Here is a 27,048-nt window from a genome sequence, read left to right on the forward strand (position 1 = left end):
TCTGGGAGGAGGGAGAGAAAATAAAACCCCCACTATTGTCCCTTCCCCGACCTGGCAGACCGGAGGATGAGGGGATACAATGCCAAAGACCGGGGGGCATGTAGTGGAAAGTGGCCCCTCCCAGCCCACCTTGTGCCGCCGCCTCCAGTTCCCATCGCTACCCGAGCCCCGGCTAGCTCAGGCAGCTTGGCTCTCGAAGCCTTGACCCCGAATCCTCCGGCCTCGGCCGAGGTTTCCGCTGACCACTCGGGACTCTTAAGGTGGCCGGTTAGGTCCAGCCCCGACTGGCAACCTGGCAGCTTCCCCTGTGTCAAACAGGACTTTTCCCTTTGTGGACTGATGCCAGGGGAGGAAATCCAGGAAAAGCGCGCCAGGCAGTGGGGAGGAGAGGGGGGGAAGAAAGGGGAGAGACAGAGGGGGAGAGATGAGAGAGACGCGTAGATGCAGCGGATGGTGCCAGTCCCCAGCTCTGGTGCCTCTGGCAGGGAGAGAGTTAATGCCGCCCGGCCTCTATGATAATGAGCTGCATGGTAATATAGAGAGAGGGGCAGGCTCAGTAGGCTCTGCCGCCGCGGCTGCTGTAGCTGCCGGGCGATGAGCCGTCAGTGCCAGACTGGAGCAGGAGCTAGGGCTGAGCGCAGTTCCTGGGAATTTTTCAGCTGGTTCAGCGAACGAGCGAGTGAAGGAAAGGGAAAACGAAGGAGAGATCGGCAGGAGAGGGAGAGATAAAAAAAAGAGACAACACGCGCACGCACGCACACATGCACACACACAGCATGCACACACACACACACGTGTGTGAAACAGATTCCCAGAGGAAATAGGACTGTGAAAGAGTAGAAGAGAAATAAGGGAAGGAAGCGCTGGGATTGCTGATGTCAGAGGGAGCCCGGAAAGTCGCGGTGGAAAAAATCGGAAGACAGGCACTGCTCAGCTCATTCTGAAGAAAAGAAATTGCCACCTACCCCCAGCGCGCTCACATACACACCCCTCTCGGCGCCCCCTCCCCAAAATCGAGACAGCCGAGCCCTGGCTTCGGGGGTTGGGGAGCCCTGAATGACTGGGGGAAGGCGCTGATCGGAGACCGGCGGCGGGGCGACTTGAGGAATACAGATAAGTGGCTGGCGGCTTGACGTGGATTTTAATGAATTTGGGCTCCATGTGGATGTTTTCGTCTCCGTGAATCCGAGCTGGGGGCAGGGAGCGAGGCTTCACGCAGCCCCCGGGGGCCAAGGCGAGCGGGCAGCCGGACAGACAGACATCGGCAGGCTGGGTAAGCAGCGAGGGACTCCTGCCGGGCTCGCCGAGCGGGCAGCGTCTGTCTCGCCCTCTCCGTTCCCCAAACCGTTGGCCCCCTCTGCTAAAGGACTCCCTCCACCCCCAGTCACACATACTCCTTCACCTTTTGGGTGAAATTGAGGTTCTACTGAGAGGGAGGAAGGGACGGAAGAGAAAGGCAGCTGCCTAGGGAAGGAGGAGAGAGTTCGCGGCTCCATTTGGCTTTGCCCACCCCGCCCCCATGCCTTTGCTCTCTCCCTTTCCACCCCCCCAAGCTCCGTGCCTCCTAGAACGCCGGGCCACTTTCCCTGGAGCTGGCATGCGTGTCTGTGGGTTTGTGTGTGCGTGTCTGTGTGTGCTTGCGTGTTCGCGTATGGATGTGTGTCCGTGCGCGGGAGGCAGGATGACCGGCTGTCTCATCCGTGGGGGGGAGGTGACTGGAGGCAGTCAGGAGCGCCCAGGTTTGCAGTTCCCAGGGATTGCATTTCCAGCCGTTCCTTAAAAAGCCGAAGCTCAGGTAAAGGCTAGGAGGACTGGGAAGACGAAAATGTCCTGATACCCAGTCACAGAAAAGGCCTCATTAAGAAATAGCAAGGAAGGAGCAAAATCTGCCTGTATTCTTTGGGAGTTTTTTTCCTAGTAATAGGCTTACCGGTCCCCCAATACCAGAGGACTTGGTTTTTGAAGCTAAACAGTCACCCTACATGCAGTTCTGGTGCACTTAATAGGGGTCAGTATCTGGCTAGTGTCTTATAAAAGCCACACTCTCCTGAAGAGCTTCACTACTGTTGGAGTGGTCAGGAGGTTGGTTGTGTGTGTGTGTGCGTGTGTATATGGTATGACTATATGTGGGGTGCCAGGCTGGGCTGAGATTTTGCCCAGGGCCGTAGGGGACACTTTGTGAGCTCTCCTTAGTATAAACAAAATATTCTGGCCAATGTCCACCTCTTCTCCCTCAGCTCAAGAACCAGGCCTAAGAACTCTCTCTTTCCTTTATCCTAAGGCACTACTGATGCCGTCTGCCCATAATTTTGGAGGTTGGTCTAGGTAGAAGATGTTCCTCAGAATCTGCTGCTCCCTAGGGAAACTTCAACTACTTGGCTTGAAAGATGTGTTGTCTCATCCTTCCCTAATTGGCAGACCTAGACTCCTTGGAAAGAGTCTACATTTCAATTAGGGGATGATACAGAAATTAGGTACAGGATTGGGGCTTCTAGGATACGGTTCTAGAAAATGGGGCTCATTTATTGGAGCTCATCCAGAGAGTAAAAGGATCCTGTGTATGACATGTCTTACATGAGAATCTTCAGTCTTGAAGTTACAACTGCAAAGTGGTGATGTAGGACATGTAGAGATGTGAAGATGCTCCTAGTATACACGAGGGAGAGCTTGGAGGTTAGAGTTTGGTAGTTTCTGGCTGGGATTAGAAACAGTGGCTTGGGGACTCACTATGGAAGAAAGACCACAGAGGTAGGAGATGAACCACTCCTTAAGAGTCTAATGAACTGGGACTATCTCAGAAAGTTATCTTGCCAAGCCTACTGACAGGGATGGGAGACTAGAATGGGAGTGGAGCCCTCCTTTGGTAAGGAAATCCCACTGACCATCATTCTTTGAAACACAATGCCAGGATTGCTTCTTTATCAGCCTCCTCCGGGAGTTTGGCAATTTCAACCTCTTTTCTGGGTTGACTAAGCACTCCAGGCCTTTACTTGAGCAGATCCAAGCAACTAAAGGCTGTGGCTGTGGCTTGGGAAATTTGGTTCCATTTATAGTCATTGAAATACACAAGTTCTGGGTTGAAATATCAGCTATCTCAACCCTCCTCTCTTCAGCCTCCAGCTGAGCAGATGTCTACTTTCCTGGACTCCTCATTATTCCCAAGATAACATTTGATATGAGTGGTGTTGCCCAACAGCCTGGATGTGGTGGGAGATAGGGTAGGAGGAAGAATGAATCAGGTGCATATTTTATAGAAAATAGGAGAACAAGATGGGGAGAAATGGTTTTTCACTGAGTGACCCTCCTATCAATCCCACCCCATCACAATCCTTTACCCCAATCTCCTCTAAAGCCTTGAACTTGCCACCTACAAACCTACAACCTATTACTAGGAATGCTAGCTCTGGCCCACAGCTGATCCCCACCAGGGATTTGATGAGAGAGAAGGTGATTCTGGCTGCCCTCTTTGCTCCCACATGGGCTTCAGCAAATTGCATTAGGATGGGGCAAATTGGCTTGCAAAGCAGCTAAATGGTAATGACATTTGGAACAATTTGCAGTGGGGATGCCGAGGGGCAGCAGTTACAGCAGAGGAGTACCTAAGCTTCATGGCTTCTAAGGCTTGGAGAATCAGAGAACTAGGCAAGAGGGTCTCTCATATCCTTTGCCCTGACTTGTGTGTCTCTTGGAAGGCTGAGGACCTGAATAGGGGTAAAGGAAACTGAATTGTCTTTCTTACTCCAATCCCAGACCTCTGGTGACTAAGGAGAAATGCCGGTAGTTACAGTAACCTTCATTCTTACCTTCCTCTTTCCTGTTGACTAAAGTACACACACATCTCCAAAGGTATAGAGCTCTCTTTGTATGTCTCTCTCTGTCTCTCTCTGTCTCAGTCTCTCTCTCTCTCTCTGTTTCTCTCTCTCTCTCTCTCTCTCTCTCTCTCTCTCTCTCTCTCTCTCTCTCTCTCTCTATCTCTCCATCTATCTATCTATCTATCTATACGTGTGTCTGTCTCCCAACTATCTGGCACCAAGGTCTGGAAAATGTGAAAGTTTGCCCTTCCCCGACATGTACTTATAGCACCCTTACAAAGATAGCAGGGGAGAAGGAGCCCACCTCAGGGAACAGTCACTTCCTGGCCAGGCCCACTTCCCATTTACAAACACGTCTGATTATTCAGCTAATCTTTATTTCATGGGCATGTTGCAAGAAAACACACAAGCAGGAGGGGAAGCCAGTGACACGGTTAAATATACACGGCAGCGGCAGCTGGCAGCAGGCAGCGGTCTAAGCGCACCAATTCAGGTAGTATGAAATATTGATGGAGCCGGGCTTGTCACTGTATTTAGAGTTTTTTTATATTGTCTGTCCTGCTCCCTCTCCCACAGATACCTACCTCCCTGACGTGGGATATGGGAAAGGGGTCCTCCAGCTCTGTCTCTGGAGAGGCACTGCTACACACACACACACACACACACACACACACACACACACACACACACAGCTGTCTGCATGCATTGCCACGTACAGCTGTCTCCACACACACAAACTGAGGCACAATATACTTCTGTCCATCCCGACGAATGGAAAGGCAGCAAGCTCCAAATCAACCCCCCCCTTCTACACACACCCCCTACCCATCCAATCATAAAGAGACTGGAGCATTGTGTTACAGTCTGGACGAGAAATAATTCAGGACTGTCCATTGGGGAAACTGGTGGAAACCAAGGCTTCGAGGTATTGGTGTTTTATAGCTCAGTCTCTCCACACACCACCCTTCCTTGAAGCTCCCCCTCCTCAGGGATATTCAGTTATTAATTCATTAGATTTGAATTTTCTAAGCCCGCCTCTCCCCCACCCCCTATACGCTCAATTCAAACAGTGATGAATGGACTAAAATCCCTCAAGGGAAACAGTTTTTCACTTAGTTACAAAGATTTCATGCCTAATTAAAGGAAATATGGGTTGGGGGTTCTTTTTTTTTTTTTTTTTTTTTGGTCATTTTAAAAGTTGTTCCTCTCCACCCAGCTTTGCTAAACCCAGGTTTTCCACATAGGACAAAGAGAAATATATTATAAAGGGGGAGGTGGAAAAAGCAAAGAGATATTGGGGAAGAGGGGAAGGGGACATTCAGACTTTCTGTCCTCAAATAGTTCCCAGATAGTGAATGAGAAAAAGGGTACCTGCTTTCGCGTCTCTATTCATTTTCTTCCCATTACCTGACTCCCATGCTTGATATTTAACTATAGAGACCTTTCCTATCTAGAACTCTACTCTATCGTCTGATTTTCTAGGGCAGAATTGGAAAGGAGAAAGTTCTTTGTCTTTGGGAGTTGGTCCGGGAGTAAAGAGACTATGGGCAGTGGGTAGAGAAAGGTAGATCGGGGAGCTGAAAGAAAAGGCAGCAATGGGAAAAGAGAAAAATTCTTTGCTTCCCCAGTCAGTTAACTATTAACCCTCCTGCCCTGCCTTAGCTGATATTTGCTGTCCCAGAAAAATCTCCTGGAAACCCAAAGGACTAGCAGGTGTTCCACCGGCCCCCTGCCACCACCGACACTTCATGTTCACTCTTTTCTTCCCCTTTCACTCCCCCACTGCCACCACACAATCTCCACTTTTTTGCTCCCCCTCCCCACGTGCACAAGCTCTTCCCACCCCCTCCCAGCTGTCCCTTCACCCAGGCCTGCCAGTTGTTTGAATGGGAGGATACGTCTGAGAATTGTCACAAAGCAATGGGGGAGTACAGAGGCCAGAAGGCTTGTTCCCTGCAGGGCTGCGAAGCAGGTGCCCCAATCCCAGGTCATATAAAACCTCTCTGGCCAAAGTTTGCAGAAGGCTCAATTATAGACAAAACTCCAAATTGTTGTTAAAGAAGTTCAACTCCTCTTGCTCCTCCAACTCTGGACATTGGATATTGAATGTTGCTCTGACCCTCCTGGGTATGAGATATTTGAATGCAGCCCTGTCCAAAGTTCTTTCAGAAAGTATGGAGACTTATAGGATGGTATCAGCGAGAAGAACAGGAGATGGACTGTATCTCGGGCTCTGAGCTAAGCACTGGGAATACAAAGAAAGGCAAAAAACATGAGACATGAGGAGGCAGAAATGGAGAAACAGATATAAATGAAGAAGACAGGAACAAAACAAGATCAAAATATAGTTAGAGAGACATAAATAGGGCACAGACCCAGCTGTCACTGCCAGCCACAACAGTGGGGGTGGAGGAGAATTAAAGAAGGAAAAGAGTAAGAGCAGGAAAGACTGAGGTTAGGGGGTAGGGGGAGGGAGAATGGAAAGGGCCTCTGGCTTCTATACGAAAATCCCTTGCGGAGGCTTGGGGAATTAAATAGAGAATGGAAATTCCACTTTATGACCACTAGAGGGGGCCTGTCACAGATGAGACTGACTTGTAAACAGTAGCTTTTGTGCATTTGGAGGAAGAAAAAATGAGAGAAATGGGAAAAACCCAGCTGTCACTGCACGGAGACCACAAGTGGCTATGTTGTGTTGTCAGCAAGACCCCAGGGTCCCCGTCTGGCTGAAGGGAAATTGAAAAGGCTCCTACTAGCCTTAAATAGGACAGTGCCTAGGGCTGTAAGGAGATGAGGGGGAGAAGGGGAGGGAGCCGGGAGGATCCTGGTAAAAAAGGTGGGGATTGCCCAGGAGGGATGCCCTAGGCATGCAAGTTTGTGGGCCTTCAGACCTGCAGATCCACTGGGTGAAGGCTGTTTGCCTTTATCGGAGAGCAGAGTTTGGTCCTTCCCACTTGTAATTTCTGGTAACTGCATTTAAAAGATTCTCGAAGCTCCCTAAATGCAGATTTGCCAAAACATTCTCAAGTGGTAAAACTGATCCTAAAGAGACTTAAAAGAGGGAGAGAAATGGTCTTTGCAATAACTGAACATATGTCAAAGATGTATCACGGATCTAATCTTCTGCTTTGTGTTCTCAGTGGGAGCTTTTCTCTGAGTTATAATCCACCCTTGCATTGCATTTGGAGTACAGTATTGAGAGAGCAGAGTCCAGTGTCTTTCCTCATCTGAGAAGTTAATGACTGTCTAATGGGGACATTGCAAAAGCATTGGAGTTAGGAGTGGAGAGGAGAAGGGAAAAAGCAAGGGGGTGGGGAAGGAACTGGAAGCCTCTCTTAACATCTGATCTTATCCCCTGATACCAAATCTTGACTTTCCTTTGGCTCAAATTTAACCTGGGGGGGGGGGGGGGGAGGGAGAGAAGAAAAGCAAGATATATGTATCATGTTATGAAAGTTTAATCCTGCTTTCCCTCAGCTAAAATGACTTTGCAGATAGGAGATTAAAAAAAGGGGGGGGGGGGAGCTACAGAATCACTCTTGGAAAGTTTAGCTTGTCTCTGAGGAAGAAAAAAAGAGAACAGAGGTTCGGAGTAGAGCAGCAATTAGAGAGATTTTCAGGACTGTATTCCTCCATTCTAATGTTATATCAGTTCCCCACCCCACACACAATGAATGAATGTATGAATGGAAAAAGCATCTGTTAAGCATATACTATGTGTTAAGCATTGAAGATACAAGCACAAAAACAAAACTTGACTCAAGAAACCTACCTTCTGTTAGGGGAGACTGCACACTTAAGGGACAGCTGAGTTGTTCAGTGGATAGAGTCAGGAAGACCTGCTTTTAAATATGACTTCAGACACAATAGCCATGTGACCTTGCACAGGTCACTTAATCCTGTTTGCCTCAGTTTCCTCATCTATAAAATGAGCTACAGAAGAAAAGGGCAAATCACTGCACAATCTTTGCCAAGAAAACCCCAAATGGGATCATGGAGAGTCAGACGTGACTAAAATGACTGCTGGAGAGGGGCAATTTAATCCTAAAGTTCCAGAGATATTGAATGTGCTTCCAGAGGTTCAGTTGCAGGCAGTTTCAAGATGTCTTTATTAGAAGCTCCCTAGTCCCTTCCCTTCTAATTGAAACTCTTACTATCTTTTTTTTTTTTTTTTTTTTTTTTTGGAGAGGGGTAAGGATCAGAGGACAGAGAACATTGAGGGCCAGTGATATAATAGAGCATTGACTAGAAATCAAATCTCAATTCTTATACTAACTGTAATTGTGCATACATGAGCCTGTTTCCTCATCTTTAAAATGGATATAATACTGGTAACCCCAGCCTCACCCAGTTGTTGTAGTAGTCAAATACGATAATGAACAAAAAGTACTTTGCAAACCTTTCAGGGCTATTCTATCATGACTGTTTGCTTTTCGGAGGACTGGATTCACTGGATTGCCAGTCTCTGTGTGTACAACTGTTTATTTCAACTCATCTGAGTCTGAGTTAAACTGAACTGGATGGAAAACACAGTGAGGGCAAGGACTGGACTCTTCCATGTTAATATTTAAACTAATGAAAAAAAGGAAAGGGTGAGATGAGAGACAGATGCTTCTCCATGATAGGACATTCCCTATAGTCCTCTCCAATCCTACACCTAAGATTCAGAGGTCATTCCTTCATGTTAAAGAAGAATTGTCAGTCTATGTTGTTCCAGGGAGCAGAAAACAAAGACTAGTGGGTACAAATGAGGGCATCCAGATTCGTACTCCTTATAATGAAGAATTTTGGAACAATTAAAGCTGTCCTTCTGTAGAACTCTTGGCTATGTGATCCTGGAACTCCTTTTTGCTAGAAGTGTTTCAGCAGAGATCCATCGAGGCACCAATTCAAATCTGTTTTTTCCTGGATTTCTCTCAGTGTCATCTTGGACAAGTCTTTAAACCCAAATTTCCTTATGTGTAAAATTAAGAGATTAGACTAGATGAATTCTTAGGTCCCTTCAAGCTCAAAATCTATCATCTGTGTCCTCTATGAGTTCTCAGGGAAGTCATAGAGGGGCTTTCTCAGCTGGATTCATGGTCTGTCTCTAGAATTCTAGGATTCTGTGTTTCAGGTGGGGGTGGGCTAGAGGGAAGAAGGTAACAGGACTGGAGGCTCCTAGAAAGATAGCTAGATTGGAGATAAAGAAAATGTTGTTCTAATCCTGTTATGTCACTTCTTAACTACATGATTTGGGCCGCTGATTCCATCTTCCAGGATCTTAGTTTTCTCTTCTGTACAATGGGGAGACTGAACTAAAAGTGACATTTACATTTCCTTCCTGCTCTGAAACCCTAAGTATTTCTAGGAATCCCAGAGTTGTGGGAGTCAGAAAGCAAGACTATTCCAAGACATCTGACCCTAATCACCAAATTCAGAAATTCAAAAGAATTCAAAATTTCAAGGTGACTGAAGATTTGGGATTATTGTTTGTCTGGGGAAAAGCCATATAACTTCTCAGGATGGTCAATCAGGCAGGGAAGAAGCCGGACAGGGCAGATGACTCTCTATCTCTGAGGGAGGGGAGGGAAGAAAGAGAGGATATCTAAGTAGACTATCAGCACTTTTCTTTGTCTCACCAGTGGTTAACAGAATCTCCAACATACAGTAAGCACTTAATAAGTGCTTATTCACTGATACAATTCACTGACTAATGCAGTAGATGACCTGGGGGACAGCCAGGAGCAATGGAAGGGGAGGTTGTCATTTGGAAGCGATTTCCTGATTCTAAAAGTGAAAGGCTGGGTTGGGTAAATATTAAATTGACCTGTGACCTCTTACCTCCCGATGGCTCCCCAAGACTCTCATTCTAACAGCTGGGAAATCAAGGATACCTGAAAGGAAGAAGTACTATTGTTTGAGTGTGAAGAAGGTCATTTCTCAGGAGGAGACCCTGGAGCTAAAGCATGCTTTTTATTTTTTAAACTATTTCAGGACCCTAGAGGACAAACAGGCAGACTGTCACACAGATAGACAAATAGACAGACACACAAATAGATAGACACAGAGATAAAGAGGTAGGAGAAAGACAGAGACAGACAAAAACAAACAGATAAGACGGAGAGAGAAAAGGAGAGAAAAAGAGAGACAAGAAATTCTACAATCACCAGATTTAAAGTTAGAATGGTAGAATATGTGCTAGACTCAAAATTAGGAGTTTTCTGAGACAAAATTCTTATTAATATATCCTTGAGCAAGTTAACCTCTGTTTGCCTCAGCTGCCTCAGCTATAAAATGAGGATAATAATAGCATGTACCTCACAAGTTTGTTGTGAGGATCATATAAAATAATGCTTTACAAAGCTTAAAGTGACATAAATACCAGATATTATTATCATTAATGGGGCTGGAAGAGACTTAAGAAATCATGTGATCCAATCCCTTTTATTACCCTTGAGAAATGTGAAACTCCAGAGAAGTGACACAACTTAGTTGTCAAGAATTGAACCCAGTTATCCAGATTACAAATCCTAAACTTTTTCTTTCATATTTCTTTGCCTGTCTGTTTTTTTTCTTCTATGGGGGTTGGGAATGGAAGCCCCAGATGGTTTTTTAGTAGCCAAACTACTTTGAGCAATTTATCTTGGTGTGAATGAATTGGACTTCAGAGTGATACAGTAATGGTGAAAATACATTTATGAGAATGTGTGGGATGGGGAGGGGAGGGGATGGCAATCAGTGGGGGCCACAGGGGTTGAGGAGAGAACAGATCAACTCCATAACCAGAGTCTGGGATCACAGGATGGAGATTTTAACACCTCTACAACAAAAGACCTCCTGCTACATTTACTACCCCTCACATCTTTCCAAGGGATTTATCAGTTCTTCCATACACACAATTTGGCTTCTGGTCCTATCTGGGGAGAATGGGGAGGGAATAACCAAACATCCTTGAAATAAGACATATATAAGAGACAGGACTGGTAAAAGTCTCTTTCTGAAGGGAAATCCGAACAAGAAAAAATGATACAGAGGTTGAAATATGGAATGTTGTATATGTAGGCTAATAGAAAGTCCTTACCTCACTTATGTATTTCAGTTGTTCCATCATTTGAGAATGAAAATCAGTGTAGAGTAGTGAGTGGCTAAAAAGCTGGTCCTGGAGCATAGAAAAGCTGGGTTCAAATCTCCTTCTGACACTTACTGACTGTATGACCCTGAGCAAATGATTTAATTTCTCAGTTCTCTGGGAAAGGATTTAAATCCTATCTAAGCTATCTATGATTTAAAATGATGGAAAAAGTGATGATGCTTTGGTAGAGCCAGCATCCTCATCTGAGAGTTCCCTGTACCAATTAAGCTCCTTTTCCTACAGTAGGGATAAGGAATATTCAAAATCTTCCCAAGAGTTCTTGCTTAGAAGGAGGAAGGGGAGAATTCAGAGATCAGAAACAACAACCATTCCCCAAATGGAAAACTTATAATTCCCCTGCACTGATTTGGAATTTGTCTTCAATTTTAATTCAAAACATTTGTTAGACTCATGTGTGTAAGCACAGTGCTTCATTCAAAAGTAAGATTTGTATAAAAAGACGCTCGGGAGAGTGCCATGGTTGCAATGGGCATGACTTTGTTCCTTGAATTCCAAATAGCTTCCAGCTCCAAATATCACCATTTGCTCCATCTGATCTTCTCCTATGGCATGCTTTTCAACGAATTATCTCACTATATTGGTCACTCTCCTCTAAATACATTTCCTCTTTATCAAGGACTTCCTAAAATATGATACCCAGAACTAAATACAATGCTATAGATATGGTCTGACACTGGCAGATCTTAGTGGAGCTATTTTTATTTTTCTTACTGTGTGTTTATGTATTAAACACATTGTTGTTCAGTTCTTTAGTCACATCCGACTCTTGATGACCCTGAAGACTGCAGCACGACAATACTATCCATGGAGTTTTCTTGGCAAAGATACTGAAGTGGTATTCCTTTCCTTCTCCGGTGAATTAAGGCAAATTGTTCATGGGTCACACAGCTACTAAGTATTTGAGGTCATATTTGAACTCAGATCTTCCTGACTCCAGGATGAGAGCTCCATCCATTGAGCCACCTAGCTGCCTCATTAAGCATAGAGTAAGTGCTTCATACCTGCTCACTGACTATCACTTTCCTCATTCTGAGTACTATCTTATTTACTTAATATAACATAAGATCACATTAGTGTTTTCAACTGCTATGTCACTCTTTTAATTGATTGCACTCACTACTAACCCCCTAAATAATTTTGCACACAGACTATTGTCCAATCACACCTCCTCCATTTTGTACTTGAGTGGTTGAATTGTTTTAACTCAAATAGAGAACTTGACTAAGAAAACAGTCAATAAACATTTATGAAGTATCTACTATGTGCTGGACATTGTGACATTTATTCTTACTTACTTTCATATCAGACTTGACCCAACTGTTATGGTTTATTAAGATTATTTTGGATCCTGACTCACTCAGACAAAATACAAGCTATCTAGGAGTGTGCTAGTAAATGTTCAACAACTGGCTTTTTGGTGTGTATTGGGGTGAAGTTGGAGGGAAATGTACCTAAATTTAATTTGTATAATTGACATTTTCTCTATCTCTTTCTTAAGGCTAGATAATAAACAATAACAAATCAAGCCCTAATTTATAGTGTTTCACAATTTTTGAGGTTAAAAGACTTACCCTAGAAGTTTGACCATTTGCTTTTTAGAACTTACATGAAACAGTACCCACATATCCTGTATGTCTTCCAGCTTTATCTCAATTACAATTTTTAAAATGAATAACCATGTTACCTTTGGCATTCATTGACAAAATGCCGAAGAAGACAGGATTTAAAATAGATACTGGGGCATAGCTCCAAGTTGATATAGATGAGATGATAGATTTAAAACTAGAGGGGATCTTAAGACATCATGTTTGACTGGCCAATGTCCATTATTTCAATCCTTGGAAAAACTCCCACCTTTTACAGTAAAAAAAATAAAATAAAATAAAATAAAAACCCTGAAGTCCAGAGAGTAATTTGCCCATAATCCCAGAGATAGAAGGTAGCAGAGACAAGGATTCGAACCCACTTCTTGCTCTAAAGTCATTGATGATTCCACCATATTCCTCTGTCTCCCAGTAATTTAGTCTTTTTTCTGAATCCTCTCACTTAGACCACCTTTCTCCATGTTCTCCATCCAAAAGATTAACATAAAGGTCTTTCTGAGAACTCTACATGAGATCCAGCTAAATTATGTCAAAAGCTTTCTCCTGATCTACTTACCAAGATACTAATCCTGCTCAAAAAGGACATGAGGTTCATCTGGCACAAACTATTCTTCAATCTATGCTAGCTCTTGGGCATCACTTTTTTTCTCTTTCTAAATGTTCACAAACCATCCCTTTTATAATAAATATCAGAATTTTTCCAAAAATTTGAAATAATGGTCACTGCCATTTGAACATTCACCCCTTCTTTCCACTTCCAAAGAATCAAAGTGTTTTCTAGTTTCCAGTCTTCTGGAATGTTTCTCATAAGCTCTGATTTTCCAAAGATCAGCAACAATATCTTCAAGTTATTGCAGCTCCTTAGGAAATAGTTTGCTCTGTCATGATGACTTGAACTCATTGAGCATAACTAAGAACTTTCTTATCATCCCCTTACTTCTCTTGGGTTCTGCCCTTAGTATAAAAATCATCTTCCTTGCACAAGAAAACAGAAACAAATAAAAGTTGAACAATTCTGCCTTCTTTCCTTAAACATTTGCCCTGAAAAGCAATATTATCACTTCAATTTTTCACTTGTTTCCAAGATAGTTAAAGGAGCCAATTTTGTCATCTTTAGCCAATTGCATACTTCAACTGATTCTGAGCTTTACTGTGGCTGAGATATATAGGACTTTTGTATTTTTCTGTATTCATTCTCATTTCCTTTCTTCTTATTTCCATTTCCATTAAGTCTTTTAAAAATATCTGAGTTGGTGAATGTGTTCCCAGTTCATCTATGTCAGTCTCTTGACACAATTCACTCCTTTATTATTCCTCAAGATCGTTTGTTGTTGTGTTATCAGAATTTCATTCTTTACAGTATTCCTTCTCACTGGGGTTCCCACTTGCCCTGCGAATTTTGGGTCATGGGTTCCTAACTGTTCTTTCTTTGAAATCTTTTCTCTTAAAAGTTAGGGTAGTTACTCTTAAAGCAGTCACTTTCTTCTAAGGTTCCCATTATTTCTTGTTAGGCAACTGGTTCTTCCCTACTTTTCACAATCAGGTCTGGAAATAACAATTTCCTCTTTGCCTTCTGCAACCTTTTGAAGGGTATAGTTATCACTAATGGAGGACAAGATTTTATCAGCTACTTTGCTTTTAGCAGAATGAATACTCCAGCAGATATTGGGATAGTTGAAATTGTCCATTCCTACAAATAATATCTCTTTGCCAGAATTGTGATTTTATTTCTAAATATATCCATTCCCTCCTTCTGGCCAGGTAGTCTATAATATACTTCTATCATCTGGTTCCTTCTTCCATTCTTCTTCCCACAAATGCCTTCCACCATGTTTATACATTTCATACCATGAAGACCTCTTCTTAAGATATATTGCCATTCCATAAGATTGATCTAAAAATAAATAATAATAATGAAGGCTACTAAATTCTCACTTCCCTGGACTTTAACTCTTAAAAGTTACCCTTTCTATTATTGCTCTTGGTTTTGTGGTATCTTGTTTTGCTTTTGATCTGGATGATATTCTCAGATGAGAATTCTGGACATCGCAGCTGACATTTATTTGGTTTTTTGGGTTTTTTTTTTTTTTTTTTTTTTTTTTTTTTTTTTTTTTTTTTTTTGCTGTTTGCAAAGCATTGAAGATGTATGTATATAAAAGTTTATTTATATGTGTGCATATATGCACATGCCCATTTTCTCATTTGATCCTTACAACTCTGTGAAATAGTTATTGTATTATTATTATTTTACAAATAAGGAAACTGAGGCTCAGTGAATTTAAGAAATTTGTCCATCATCACACAACTACTAACCAACCAGGCAACATTCAAAACTAGATTATGTCCCAGGATATTTCCACCATACTGCATGGGATAGATATTCCCTGAGTCCAACTTCCGGTTGCCAAGCAGATAAAAGGAGGGAAATTTTGTAGTATCCTTCTGCTTCCTTGCCTCTGATGTGGAGTATGATTACTTTGCAGAAAGCACTCTTTAGGAAATGGATATTCAAGGCCTTATTTCATCTATTCCATTGGATAAAGTCTCTGTCTCTTTTTTAACCTTGGATTTGGAGGGTTAGAATTATGAGGTCAAGGAATTCCAGAGTTTAAAAGGATTAGGAAAAGCATGAGAAAAAAAAAAAAAAAATTTAATGATATGGAGACAAAGATAATGCCCCTTTGAGGGGCATTATAATTTGCTGCTTAGAGTTAAATCTTAGGGAATACCTATAGTATGAGACTAGACCAAGCTTCCAGTATTGAAGAATGGCATCCACGATCAGTTTATCCTTTAGACTAGAGAAAGAGATAACAGAATAGGGAACACTGACAACAGGTGTTCTTCCAGGCTTAGAGTGTCCCATTGTCTCCTCCCTAGCAAGCTTAAGATGGATTTGGGATTCTGTTGTTTGAATTGTAGAGAAAGAAGGTGGAAGTTTGCCAGAATAGTTTTCTTTACCTCCTTTCAAACCCCCATATGCCCAAATGACAGCTTTAGGAATGGCTTATTACAGAAAATAGGTGAACCAAGCCAACATTTTGTGCATTTTGATGCTGATTTCTTCCTTCCATTCCTATGTAGCAGAATAGTATGGTGCAGTGGAATAAACAGCAAATTTACTATTAGGAGATCTGAATTCAAATCGTAGTTCTTAGACTTTCTTGCTGTTTTATTTGAGGTAATCAATTCACTTGACTTATAAGCCTCAAGATTCCTGATCTATGAAATGGAGCTGATGTTTGAACTACTTCTCCCACAAGGTTCTTTAGAAGAATGTCATTGTTATTGTTTGTTCTTTGTTCTTGAAAAGGACTGATGATATCGGGAGAGTGGTGTCTTAACTTGTGTAAAAAAAAAAAAAAAACCCACAAAGAAAGTATTTTGAAAATTTTAAAGTGCTATCCAAATATTAGTTATTGAACCTAAATGGAAGCCCAGAGTGAATAAGGGACATGATCTGAGTCACATGGCAAGCTGATAAACAAGACTCACTACTAAGGCTTTATTAGAGGTTTCTTTCCTCAGTTCAGGCACGGATGGTCACCTCTATATTCTCTCCTCCTTACCTGATCTCCTTTTTTGGGGCTTTGACCAGACATGTTTCAGAGTGAGAATCGCTAGCCTGCCCCAGGGAAGTGTCAGACTGCCACCCCTTCTCCCAACCTTCCTAAGGACAATGGAAGCTCATTCTAGAAAGCTAACCAAGTTGTGGTCCTTAAGACAAGACCACTGGCTCTCTAATATACTTGATATGGCAGAAGAAAGTGATGTGAAAAAACATTCATGACCTAAACTGTTCCAATTATTCTCTGCACACAATGTGGGCTCTGCTGTTTGCAGTCTATGACTTGGTCATGGATGGCTGAGTGGTCCTTGAGGGCCAGGACAATCCTGCTTAGTGTTTGGGCTTCTATCAGCCCAGTTTGTATGACTTTAAGAGGAGAGAACAACAAAATGGGCAGCTGCCTAGAGACTTAGTTGGGAAGGGAAAGTCAGAACTTCTCTCATCCTTGAAATCCATAGGAGAGTGGCCTGTTTCGGTTCTGAACTACCTTCACCCATTTTTCTCTGATGGCACTGTCACTGTATTGTTTGGAATTTAATCAGTACTTTTCTGGAATGAGACTGACTGATCAGTCAAAGGGACTGGGACAGGGGAGTGAAGGCCTAGAGGGGCCAAGTAACTTGTTTCAAGTCATAAATGTAGGATAGAAAGAGGAAGAAATGTTATCTCCTTAATCCAGGTCCTACTTCTTTCCACTACATAGCCCTGTTTTAGCTGGTCTCCTCCAGTTGCAAGAGCTCCTATTCTAATAGTGTTGAAATTAGCATTCCCTCTACATGCAGGGGCAGATCTCTCTGAACTAAGTCTTGGTCAAGTCTGCATCCTCGGCTCTAACTTCTAATCATTGTCATAAAAAGGACTGAAACAGCTGCTTACTGGGGTCTATTATCAGCTTGGCTGGAGACGGCGAAATTTAAATGACAGTAAGATGCTTAGCAAAGAAACGAAAGTCAGTGTTAAAAATAAAGAAAACAAGACAGCTTGTTTCATCTAAATAGAAGGGTTATTAAACAGGCCTGAATTAATCAGTGATCTGCCAGGGTTGAGAAACTGAAGAGTGGGCCAGAGTGGAGAGCTGGGAGAAGACTGCAGGGAGAGAAGTCGGTCTGCAGGTAGGCACTGTTCTTAGGCTGGCTGTCGGGAATATGGAAATATGCTCTTCTGAGGTCCATTTGGCAACTGGCTGGGTTTCTGCTCTAGAGTGCTGAGAGCAACACAGATAAGGGGAGGGCAGAGGGGAGGCTGGGACTGTGCTTTGGCACTCGGCTGCTCTCCGCAGCTTAGTGATTCTGGAATCTCTCCATCTGCCACCACCTGAGCCCCAAATCCCAACACCATCTCTTTCCCTCTCCATTCTCCTGCAAAGTCTATCTCACCCTTTTCCCAGTTTGGGTTGAAGCCAGACTGTAGGAGTTGTTTCCCTGTGATTCAAGAGAGTAGAGAAACTCCCACTTCTTGTTCTGAGCTCCTTACTTTCCATTCCACTTTAGAAAAGGGGAAGCAGGGGCGGCTAGTTGGTGCAGTGGATAAAGCACCAGCCCTGAACTCAGGAGGACCTGAGTTCAAATGTGTCCTCAGATACTTAACACTTCCTAGCGGTGTGACCTCAAGTCACTTAACCCCAATTGGAAGGAAGGAAGGAAGGAAGGAAGGAAGGAAAGAAGGAAGGAAGGAAGGAAGGAAGGGAGGGAGGGAGGGAGGGAGGGAGAGAGGGAGGGAGGGAGGGAGGGAGGGAGGGAGGGAGGAAGGAAGGAAGAAAGGAAGGAAGAAAGAAAAAAGTCTGTAGCAGATGGTTTGAATGCAGACCAGATCACAGGGGAAAGAAGGCATTCACATATTCCAAAGAGCCTATGGTTTGGGAGACCCTGATCCAGTCTCACAGGCTTGAAGAGCATAGTTTAGTGGTCATGTAATCAAACTCCCTAATTTTACTGATGAAGAAACTGAGACAAGAGAGGTAAAAAGCTTTTCCAAGGTCATGAGGTTAGTAAGTAGCAGAGCCCACATTCAAACACAAGTTAAATTCCTTGTTCTTTCTTTTGCTCCAACCAGACTAGTAGAGAGATAAAGGTTGTGCCTGAGGGAAAGGTGGGAGACTTTCTTTGAGCCCTAGCCAGAGCGCGTAATCTCTCCTGGAGCATTTTGCTCTTTGACCTCAAACATTCCTTTTCTTTACTCCCCCTACTTTCCCCTTTCCCATTTCCCCCAACCCCCAACCTAAACCCATCCTCTACCTGGGGCAGCTTCACCTCATCCTCCCGGATGTTTAACCTCTTAAGCTCTTCATATTGCACTCCATACATCATCCTGAGGCCAGATTCTGTCCCAGCTCTTTTTATCTCAGACTTCAGATCAGCCTTCACTATCCCTGGCATCCTCTTTGCTCTCCTCTCAGCACATTGCTTTCACTTTATCAGTGCTTCTGACTTCTCTCCCCTTCACTTTCCCCCTTTGGAAAAAAAAAAAAAATCTTTGTTTTCCAGAGTTGGCAATCCTAGAAAATCCATTTGGTTCATTCCCCTGCCTCCCTGTTGGAAGCAAACAATTGGAAGGCTGCTGCCTTCTAGAGGCACTTGAATGATATTGCCTTATATACAATTCTCTTGGCCTGGACTTGGGCCTAAAAGAGAGCACTTGTTGACCACAGAAAACTTATAGTTCAAGAATCCAGCTTTACTTAAATACATGCTCCCCAGTTTTCTTCCAACTTCCCTATCTTTGATTTTTTTTTTTGTTTGTTCCCTGCTTTGTGTGTGCAAGCATGTGCATTTGCTACCTGAGACATGCTTGAGAAATCAAGAGCTATAATCCTCAACAAAGAATAAAAGGTGAGACAGTATGAGGGACAGCTGCCCCAGTCTGTTTAGAGGCGTCCTTCCTTCCTTCCAGATTGAGATGGTTTAGAACTCTTTATCCTAGGGTTGGCTGTCAGTTTGGAAAAGTACTTAGGAGAAAGAGAGGCAAAGAGAGATAAGAAAGGAGAGAGAAACTTCATCCTCTGGATTGGGAGCAAGCCCAGTGTCAGAGGAGCCCCAGAAGAATGCATTAAATTCCAATTGGAGTCTGGGGAGTTGAGGGGTGGTATCTAAAGGTGGCAAGGGATTGGTTATCCAAGGAGCACCTCAGCCTCCACCAGAAACTCCTCTCTTCCTTCAGAGCACCACTCCCTCCTCAGCCCAACTCCAGTAGCCTAGAGGAATCTCTGTTTTCTGTATGACTGGCTGAAACCTGTACTTTGAAGTGGAAAGAAAAATAAAAGAGAAGAATGAGATTATGAAAAACTGATGGTGTGGAAAGAAAAATAGGAGAATAGGAATGGAGTTATGGAAAACTTCTGAGAAGGGAGGATTCCTGACATTTGGGAAAGAACATGGGTTCTGAAGTCAACCAATTAAGGGATCAAGCATTTCCAAAGTGCTTTCTAGGTGCATGTCATTGTGCTAAAAGATAGTGTCAATCTAATTCAATAAGCATTTCTTAAATGCTTAGTGTGTGCCAGCCATTATGCTAGGTATTGAGAATACAAAAACAAAACAATCCCTTACCTCTAAGGAATTTAGGAGAAGGACAAGGTGGGGAAGAGAGGAGAGGGGACCACATGGACAGAATAAGAAAAGATTTATATAATATATACAAATAAAATATATACAAATATATGTATATAGAAAGCAATCAAAGAGCCCCCACTGGGAGAATCAGGAAAGGCCTCTTAAAAGAAGTGGCACTTGAGCTGAGCCTTGAAGGGGTTCCCAAAGGTAAAGGTGTCATGTCAAGAGAGCATTTCAGGCCTGCAGAAGAGTCTGCACAAAAGTATGGGATTAGACTCCTGGATTGGCTTCTTACCATGTGTGCTCAGCAAGTTACTTTACTACCTGATCACATTTTCGTCATTCTGTCACCCACTTCCCCACAAACACAAACACATTCAGTAAACTTCAGTGGCTTTCTATTACCCCAGAGACAAATACAAAATGTTTTGCTTGGCATTCAAAGCCCATCTCTTGGCTCTGGAGATTTTTATCCATCTGTCCCCCATACCTTCCATATCTTCTGCTCACTGACTTTCCTGGCTTCCTTAAAAGTCCCACCTAAAATCCCAGTTTCTACAGCAAGCCTTTCCCAACCTCTCTTGATCCTAGTACTTTCTCTCTGTTGATTATTTCCTATTTATTCTCTATACAGCTTTTTGTTTATATTTGTTTATTGTCTTCAAATTAGATTGTAAGCTTCTTGAGGTCAGGGACTGTCTTTTGGTTCTTTATATCTCCAGCTCTTAACCTGGCACCCAACAGACACTTAATAAATGTATATCGATTGATTAATGTGTAATCTATACTCACCTGTTAAATAAAGTGAAAGAGACAGAAGAATAAGGATGGCATTATGAGTAGATCTGGATAGAGAGAACTAGATGGCCTCTAAGATACCTTCCAGCTCAAAATCTCAAGATACTTGTGTTTATTGATCATTAGGCTTTGTTGCAATCAGAAGCTAAGGGAATTAAGAAGCAAGTTCAATAAATCAATAAGCATTTATTAAGCACCTACTATTATACCAGAAGAGGGACACATATGCTGTCCTTGGGTTCCAGTCTCAACGCTGATTCATCCTGGGCCTGTTACCATTTAATCTCTTAGTATTCGAAATAGTTCTAAGACTAGAAATTGCAGAGGTGTCAACTTTCACTATTAGACAGAAGAGTTCCTCATATCAATTAAATCACAGCACTGTGTGCCAAGATACTGGACAGAAACAAAAATGAAAGTTCTTCTCATTCCCAGGGACCTTACTGCCTTCTAGCAGGATGCTGCCATTTTACAGAAGGCATCCCTTACTCAACCAAGGGTAAGATCCTTTGAGATTCAAGTAATAATTATAGGGAGAGAGACAGTAGCCAAGTACAATGTCACTTGAGGGTAAGACCCCTTTGAGACTGAAATCATCATATAGGGATAGAGACAGTAGCCAAGTGCAATGTCACTTGAGGGTAAGACCCCTTTGAGACTGAAATCATCATATAGGGATAGAGAAGTAGCCAAGTGCAATGTTCCTCCCAAATAGCTGGATAGTGAGCAAGTTTTCAGGAAACTTGTCCTATTCACTCCCATCTCTAGCTCACTCTTCATTTTCTCAGCAGTAAGTTTTTCTTGCCTCCCATACTATGTATCTCTTGTTGAAACATTCCTTTATATGTATATCCATGACTTTTTTTTTTGGGGGGGGGGGAGGAGGCAATCAGGGTTAAGTAACTTGTCTAGGGACATGCAGCTAGTAAGTGTCTAAGTTAAGTGATTCAAGCTCAAGAAGAGTCATCTTTGTGATTTCAGACCTGGCACTCTATCCACTGCGCCACCCAGCTGCCTACCTTCAACTATAAAGCAGGGACAATAACAGTACTTGCCTCCTGGGGTTGTTGTGAAGATCAAATGAGATACTACTTGTAAATTGCTTAACACAATTCTTGGCACATCATAAATACTATATAGATGCTAGCTCTTATTAGGTCCCTAAAACAAGCTTATGAGTTCAAATTGCTCTTGAGTCAGCACTGGCAAGAATACTACCAGATCAGGAGAAAACAAGTTAAAATCCAATCTTTTCAGTGAAATATATATTTATTCTCTACAAACCATATCCTTTCCTCTCCCTAGACAGAACTCAAATGACTTGAATTTATTCTTTCCACCTATCTTTCAGTATCAAGCTCAAATACAGCTTCTTCTCTGAATCCTTTTCTTTTCCTCCTAGCTAGAAATAAGTGTCTCTCATCTGATTCTTTAGCACTTGGGCTTCATGATTCCATTCATGTGAATTTATCTGTATACATTCATAAGCTACTTACTTCCATTCATGACTTAGATTTATACCTTCATTACTACTTACTATGCATTCATAAGCTACTTACTGCCTATGGGACCTTCCTTAGTGAAGTGTAAAATGAAGGGACCAGACTAAATGATCTCTTAAGGTCTTTTCTAGCTCTAAATCCTAGGTCTGTCATTCTAGATATGTAATCATCTTATGTACTTGTCACATTTTAATTTGTACTATTATCTATGAACATGTCATCTCTTACTGAGTATATGCTTCTTGAGGACAGGTATTAGATGTCATTTACCTTTGTCATTCTTCCAGGACCATAGTGCACCACTTATAATGAGTATTTGATAAATGTTGATCGAATTAATTTTTTCATTCCCTTTAAACCTTCTGAGTCACATCCATGTCTCTAATCATTCTCCTCAAAGAATTTTCCCTTCAATTGTAATATTTCATATTACCCCCTTTCAAAAATTTTACATTACAGTTAGGTTGAATTCTTAGCTCTTTCTCCTTCTCAATATATTGATGCTAATTACAACTCCCCATCTCCAGCCATGTCTGGAATGCACTTGCTCCCTCTTCATCTGTGTCTTTCAGAATCTTTATCTTCCTTCCTAGATAAGTTCAAGTATCACCTTCCTGAAGCCTTCCCTGAACTCCTTGAATGTTAAACTTTTTTCTTCCTCAAACTATTTGGTATTTTATTTATCGATACATAAAATACAAATAAAAATTAAAAATGATAAAGATAAAATGGTCCCCATTCTCAAGAAGATTACTTATCGAAGAGATGCCTCAGGGAACATTAATTCTTTCCCCCCATAACTTTGTTAGGGGTGGGGTTTGAATTACTCTAATAGAGCATAAGTTACTTGAAGTTAATAACTGTTCCATTTTTTTTTTAATCTACATAATCAGATTTATGGACAAAGTCATATAAAGTAAGCACTTAATGTTTGCTTAAATGAAGTTATGTGCTATGCTGTAATGTCTACAATCTATATAACCTTAATTAAGTAGTTTAAACTTATTAAAGCCTCAGTTTTTTCATCTACAAAATGAAAATCTTAGATTACATAGTCTCTGTGCCTTATATAACAATTGAACATTTTCAGGGATTTGATTCCAACTCTTTTATGATTTAGTTACCCATTCATGGTAGAATTTGAGAGAAATCATTTTACTTATCGCTCTTAAGGAGGATTTCTTCAGAAGAGATACTTTTATAAGACCAGAGATGTAGATAGCCCAACCTAAACTTAGGGAAACCAAAACCCATGGCATCGAGCAGGTTTTTGACCTGAACTTGTCAATGTTTTTTTTATTCCACAGTGATGTTCTCTCTGGGGTTTGTTTTCTTTGCCTGTATCTGGAGGTGTCCAATTGTTATACTTATACTTAGAAAAGTATACTTATCACAACATGGAAAAAGTATTTTATACTTAGAAAAGAGAGGAAATAAAGCCTGGAGAAAGAACCTTCAGTGATCACATGGTTCATCAAGGGATTTCTATAAGCAAAAGGAGTACAATCTTGGAGAAAAAAGAAGTTGAATCTAGTTGGTGGTCCAGATCCATGGCCAGAAATTGGGGTGTCCAACTCTGTCTCTAAAGTCTACCTTTTAGATTCATCTACCTTGAATTTTTCATCCATTATGACTGTAGTCTCCACTCTAAACTCCTTTTCTAATCTCCTTTGGCACTGACAGGTAGATTCCCAGGGAGTGTGGCTGATAACTTCTCTCAGGCTTCTAGGGTTAGGGATTTTTTTTTCCTGGTACAGTCATTCAAGCTTCTATTCATTGTGCTCAAAGCTGTGTCAATTAGCCATTTAGAGTTAATTAGCTTTTAGAAGTTACTATTTACTAAGATGATATCGGTAGGACAGTTAGTACAAAACATTCCTAATTCTGATGATATACTCTGAGTCCTGAGGGAAATGGGTTGAATTCAACAGAATACATATGGCTCCTTTTTGGATTATTAGAAATACTTTTCTCCTTCAAGGAATCTCTCATAGTTTTCCTGAGGCTCCACACTAAAGGCCTTGCTCCCTGGAGGTGCAGTTCCTTATATTTAGTTTGTCCACTCTCAGGTCATATTGATATGTTGTTTCTTACTGGTCCAGTCTCTCCAATGACTTGGTCAATGAAGAGGAGAAAGAGAAAAGAGTATGATACTCCCTCTGGACTCATTATTTTCCCTCCACCTCCTTCTCCACCACAGCCAGTGAATTATTATCTGATTTTATGAAATGAATTGAAGTACTTTTGAGACCCAAATTTTGATTGATTCAACAGAGGTGCCTGGAATTTGTTTACACCATTGATTAATTGATTTTGCACCTCAGTAAAAGTAGTGTTCTCACCTGATAAAAGCATCAAGGTTAATTTTTTTTTTTTTTTTGCATATTAGTTAAAGTTTGAAGGATATGAAATCCTTCTTTTATTTTGTTGTTGGTTTTTTTTTCTTTCTTTCTTTTTCAATGGTACTCCTTTTAAACTACCATGAAGGGAAAGGAATGCTAGTCTCTTCCCCCTAATTTTTAGTACAACTCTTAAGATTTTTATTATTATAAATAACATCACTGTAATATTTTTGCTTATTATGGAGCTTTTCTTACTATCATTAACATCTTTCATATTAATCTCAGTACTGGGATATCTAGGTTAAGTAATAAGTAATTTTAATTTAATAACTTTACATAATTACAAATTATTTTCCAGAAAAGTCAGGTCATTTCCCAGCTATAAATTTGCATGTCTGTCTTCCTACAATTACTCCAACACTGACTTTTCTATCAATTTTGCCACCTTTCCAACTTGATATGTGGGAGGTAATACCTCCCAACTGTTTAATTTTCATTTCTCTGATTATTTCTGGTTTTGAACAATTTTTCAAATGGTTGCTGATCCTTTTTTTTTTGAAAACCATTTGTATCTTTTGGCCATTTGTTTACTAAGAATGAATCTTAATCTTATAATTTTGTATCAATTCCTTATAATGGTCAGTAGAAAGACACTACAGTAAGTTTAAAATCCAACTCTGTCACTTAGTTACTACCTATGTGACCTCAGGCATGCCTTCATTTTCTACATCCTTAAAATGAGGCTCTTGGACTAGATGTCTTTTAACTTTCAGTTCTTGATCTAAACTCTTTCAACAATGATATTTAATGCAAAGAATGTTTTTTTCCTCCTCAATCTATCTTTTTAAAAAATTAATTGCATTGATTTTGTTTATGCAAATTTTTAAATTTACATATTCAAAGTTTCCTTTCTACCTTTTTAAATCTCCCCTATCTTGTGTTTGGTTTTGAATTTTTCCCTCTTGTGAAAACAAGTTGTGAAAGATATAACTCTTGCATTTTCTTAGTTGAAAAAAATTGACTTTTTTATCATGCTATTTATATATTAATTATCTATCATAGTATTATCATCTAAAGCACATACTTGCTCTTATGCCATGATGCCTTAATAATTCTATGAAAATAGTTGTAAAGAATCTAGGATCAATCCCCACTATAATGAGGCTTTAGATAGGACTTTAATGAAGGGACAGGAAATAAATATCCAAAAAAACATTTTGTGGAAAAGAAAAATATATACTTGAAAGCAGGCCTTTAAAAAAAAATTCCATCCCTTCCCCAGAGTCCTGGCAAGTTTTGTTACATTAGAGAGTATTTGAGAAGAGGGCTGTAAATTTAGTTTACAAATAATCAGAGACTCACTAACATGGCCTTTGGTTGTATAAGGAAAACCAAACACCTATTCTCATTTCTCCTCACTTTTCAAAGAAATGTGAGAGTTATTTTTCCCAGATCTCTTTAGTATTAGAATAACTTTACAGCTATTAGTGGTAGCTTAACTGGAGTTCTGCCAAGAAACAGAGATGAGTTAACATCAGACAGAAAAGAGACACTGCCTTTGGGGTGGATGTACTCTGAAGACCAGTTTAGAGTTAACACCCAAAACTTTGATAGATTTTCTTAGTCTAATAGTATCCCTGCCTAATTCACCCAAACCCCTCAAGACTGGGTGTCCTGGGTAGTTTTGACAAGCCAAGCTCTCTAATTTGTGTTCTTCCAACAGGGTTAGGATGAGGGAAGAGGGGAGGGATGAGGTTGGGATGGGGGGATTCAAGAGGAAGGCACTATATGAAATTGATTGCTCTTGTAGTTTGGTTTATACCATGCTGCTCTTCAGCTCTGCCCGGGTGGTGACCTTTAGATAATAAAGGGAATTCTGGGAGATTTCTGACAGGCCTGTGACATATGGGGCAGGTCTGCAGGGTCAGTCAGTGTATCTCCCCACTCCCGGCCCCAGGGTAATGAATCTTGTTTGGGCTTCGAAAAGTCAGCCCAGCCAGTGCCCTAGAAAGATGAGGAGCCAAGGGAACAGGATACCAACCCCACCTCCCCCAAACACCAGCCCCCAAATGAGTACATGTCTTTGGAGTCCTTCATAATTCAAGAAGACAACTCCAAACTTTAATAGCCTACAGAAGAAAAGACAAACACTGAATGTTTTGCTAAGGTCCTGGGAGAGCTGGCTCGGTTTCCACGGTTTGACCAGAACCCACTGGGGAGACCTAAGGGGGGTGGGAGAAGAAAAAACAATAACTGGCATCAAAAGCCACAGTCCTAGGACAGGGATCAGGGAGGAGGAGCTGGGATAGGAATCAAAGGAAAAAAGGAGCTCTCCCTGGGAGCTAAGAAACATTCAAGAAAGATTCTATTGGCTAGCATGTGTTGTTTTCACTGACTTTTGGGGACTTGTACAGGACTAGGAGGAGAAGGCTATGCTATGAAAAGTGCCCATCAGAAGAGGACTTTATAGATCTCAATCTGAACTCACTCTTTCTTTGATGTGTAATGCAGAATAAGTTGCTCAGAAAACCTCTCTGGTATTTTTTGTTGTTTGTTTGTTTGTTTTTGAGGCAATTGAGTCAAAGAACTTGATACAGGATCATACAACTAGTGTCAAGTGTCAGAAGCCGTATTTGAACTCAGGTCCTCCTGACTCCAGAGTTGGATCACACTATCCACCATACCATCTAGCTGCTCGGTAAACCTCTATGGGCTTCAGTTTTCCACCCTGAGATAGGG

The 27,048-nt window shown here is 41.6% G+C and overlaps 1 protein-coding gene across 1 annotated transcript in view; it reads left to right on the forward strand.

The window, feature by feature from the left end:
- The first annotated feature begins 485 nt into the window (after positions 1-485).
- PLXNA2 (plexin A2) overlaps positions 486-27,048 on the forward strand; it is a 311,859-nt gene continuing 285,296 nt past the window's right edge. Inside the window, 1 exon segment of the mRNA XM_051998464.1 lies at positions 486-1,273. The gene's annotated coding sequence lies outside the window, so the exon portion shown is untranslated.

The sequence above is a fragment of the Antechinus flavipes genome, chromosome 4 (genome assembly GCF_016432865.1).
Source record: "Antechinus flavipes isolate AdamAnt ecotype Samford, QLD, Australia chromosome 4, AdamAnt_v2, whole genome shotgun sequence".
Classification (NCBI taxonomy): domain Eukaryota; kingdom Metazoa; phylum Chordata; class Mammalia; order Dasyuromorphia; family Dasyuridae; genus Antechinus; species Antechinus flavipes.